At 36.7% G+C, this 3334-nt stretch overlaps 1 long non-coding RNA gene across 1 annotated transcript; it reads left to right on the plus strand.

Annotated features, from left to right (window-relative positions):
• The first annotated feature begins 351 nt into the window (after positions 1–351).
• Positions 352–2162, plus strand: LOC132641092 (uncharacterized). Its single transcript, XR_009582675.1, has 2 exons — positions 352–786; positions 1683–2162. It is a non-coding gene; the product is annotated as an uncharacterized LOC132641092 (long non-coding RNA).
• Positions 2163–3334: the final 1172 nt, after the last annotated feature.

Here is a 3334-nt window from a genome sequence, read left to right on the forward strand (position 1 = left end):
GTGTTACATTGATACGTGAGGGAATATATACAAAATAGATACAACCAAGTCTAGGACTCCTACATACAACGTAAGACTACAAACAGTTAACTAATTGTTGTAGCATTAGGAGTTATATTCAGACTAGGATTCAGACTACTTGACTTGGAAGTTAACTGTCTACTAGTTGACATGCGTCGTGCCACGACATTAAATGCGACGCTCTATGGGAGGCAACCCATATTTCCTTAATTATTAGTTCAAGTTTTTGCAATTTTAATTTTTTAGATAAGTTTATTTTATTATTTTTTATCATTCTACCAAATTTCATAATTTTTGGGAATTAATTTGAACAGGATTTAGGGTGTTTAAGTGGCTGCACAGTTAAAAAAAATGCAGAAAAGCTGCTTTAGGTTGATAAAGTGGATTGTTTCATAATGCATTAAAAAAAATACCTATAGTGGGCAGTTGCCAACAATGCAGCGAGCCAGGTAAGTGAGTAGTGTGGAATTATGAGTTTTAAAGAAAACACCTCTTGCCTTTTCTTTCAGTTCCTCTTAAACACAAGAGGCTTTTGTTTTCTCCACTCAACACCCTTCCCTTGCGATGACACCATATCCTGTTTTTTTTTTTTTTTTTTTTTTTTTTTCCACCCATTTAGGAGGATTTATAGTGTTTCCACACTTTTCTTCCATTGTGACTCGAACCCAGGACCTACCGGTCGTGAGTGGAGGTGTTTAACCACTGAGCCATCTTCACTTGTCTCACCATATCCTGTTGGTTCCTTCACCCATTGACAAAAATCAGGTAAAGTTCTGTTCCACTTCCCCCTTTCTCTTTTCCATCATCTCAATTCTCTCTCTCGCTTGCTGCCAGTCCCATCCCGTCCCTCTAAAAAAATGGCAAAGTGTAAACATATGAGCTTTAATTGCTGAACCTTTTGGGATTTAATAAATGATTGTTGCTGTTTGGTGTTTCTTTTGTGTTGAACTATAATTCCCAACATTTTGGGAGGGTTGATCACTAACCAATGGTCCTTCAACTAAGCTAATTGTAGGAAGCCCACAACGTGTTTGACAAATTGTCTGACAGACGATCTCATTTGCCGGTGAAGTCTGAGTAACCGAGCACTATAAGGAGTCGATTGTGAGTAAGTTTTGGGTATTCAAATGGGTAGTGGACTGCTTGGTCAGGTTGGTCAAGTTAAAAGCTCATGACTATTGTGATAGGTAGTGTGTTGACGCGGGGGTGTAGCTAGGCTTGCGATGTTTCGTCGTGGCTTGTTCCCAAGTAGCTTTCTTGTGCTCGCAAGTAATTAAATGAAAAGAATCATGCTGTTTTCTCCATGTAAGTGATGTGATTAGCACTCTGTTTTGATCATGTGGGATTGGTGTAACTTCTTAACACACATTATTGATGATTGAGACAAAGAAATGGCATATTATACATGGTTAAAGTTGGGTGGAAAGTGAGCTGACACGGTCAACGTTGAACAATAGACTCTGTAACTTGATCTTTATGATTGTTAAAGGATTAATGCTTTTTATCCAGGTATATTGTTAATAGATGGAAAAAGTGGTCAAGAGAATGTGAAAGAAAGCTTGCAGCAATAGTGAACCTGGACATAAAAGCAAAACGCTTGCACAAGCTTGGCTTTGATTACTTTCCTGTAATATGCTCTAATATTTTATCATCACTTTCAGGTACTTCTTGACATGAAATGACCTTTAATTCATCTAAAATGGTTCGAAGAGCAGAAAAAATGCACTATCTCAACGACACCATCTTTTTTCAGGGGTTCCTCATAACTTGAGCTTTATTTTCTTCAGTTGCGTTGAGGAAAATGCAATATTTTTAGTTGGGGGTGGCATTTGGGAGTACACTTTATTTTCATATTTATTCTTCACTTATGCCCTTGTCGGGTTTATGGTTAATATATGGATATTGTGTGCCCTTACCAGGCTTAAATTATTGACGTAGTTGTGGATTAGTCACTTTTGTTGTTTTGTTTTCTTTACTAGTTTCTTTAGTTTTGTTAGTTAATTTTTTTTTTTAGGTTGTAGGAAGGGTGTTTGGATGTGATTTTTTGCCCCTTGGCTAATTTTTACCTTGCTTGGTATCAACTAATTTAAACCTTAGCATATGAATTCTTGATTTTTGAAAAAGAAAAATGATTGAAGGAAGGATTCGTGTTGTGACTTTTAGATTCAATGTTTGGCTCTTTTGTTCACTAAATGGTCTCTTTAGACTATAAGTGACTTTGTTTGAATTCATTTGTTTTAATTGGGTTTTGGATACATATTTTACTTAGGTTTTCATGTGCCATGTGTGGTGAGATCTTTGTGAGTTCTTTTGCATTATTTGTAGTCTAGAACTTGCTCAGAATGTGTTTTAAGGCGAAATCCTAGATTAACTTGGTTTGAAAAATGATATTAGGCCTTCTTTGGATCGTTCCCCCCCCCCCCCCCCCTAAATTTCCTACCCTTGCATATTTTCCCTAGTCAACCCCTTTTGAGCCTTTAACCTTTTCTTTGGCAACCATGTTACAAGCTTTAACCTTTTGTTCTTTATTGATCTATCTTTTGGCATCCCACCTCCCTAAGGGCTTTGAAAGTGTAAACATAGGCTAAAAGCCTAAGTTTGGGTAATAGTTGGAAGAATTGTGATGTGGAAGTTGCGTAAAAGGTGAAAGGGTTAAAAAAAAAAACTTCCTTGTTTTTTTTTTTTTTAAAAAAAAGAAGTAAGAAAGATGAAAAAGGAAGGAAAAATAAGGAGTTGTGAATAAAGGGAAGACTAGTTGGTGAAATGAAAAATGAAGAAAAGGTTGGAAAAGTTTGAAAGGAAATGTGCTTTGATTGTTACAATTTGTAGTGCTTAGGGAGATTTTGAGTCACTCTTACCTAAATTGGGTATGGTGGGGCACTATCCCGACCTTATCTGTCATGCACTCTAGTAGAGGCTTGTAGTCAGTTGTGGTACAGTAGACGTTGAATGGTCCTCTCGGCCTATATTTTGTTGTATAGGTGTTCATGATGACCTTGTCGGTTTGTACAATTTTGTCTAGCATGGTTATATACGTATGTCCTTGCTACACCTCGGAAAAATTTTCGTTCATGCACAGTGAATAGACTGACGAAGGGCACGAAGTATACGATGTTTCGATAAGTAAGAAATAACACTTGATGATCCTAATTGAGATTTCAAAGACATTCGAAGTAAGAGAAGAAAGTTTGCTAAGAAAGGCAAGGTATACGTTACGAATCGGAAAGGATTTACAAGTGATAAGTTAGCGATGATTTAATAATGTCTGGGAGAAGAGTTATAATGTCCCTTATATTGATAACGAGGTGTTAAA

The sequence above is a fragment of the Lycium barbarum genome, chromosome 5, assembly GCF_019175385.1.
Source record: "Lycium barbarum isolate Lr01 chromosome 5, ASM1917538v2, whole genome shotgun sequence".
Taxonomy (NCBI): domain Eukaryota; kingdom Viridiplantae; phylum Streptophyta; class Magnoliopsida; order Solanales; family Solanaceae; genus Lycium; species Lycium barbarum.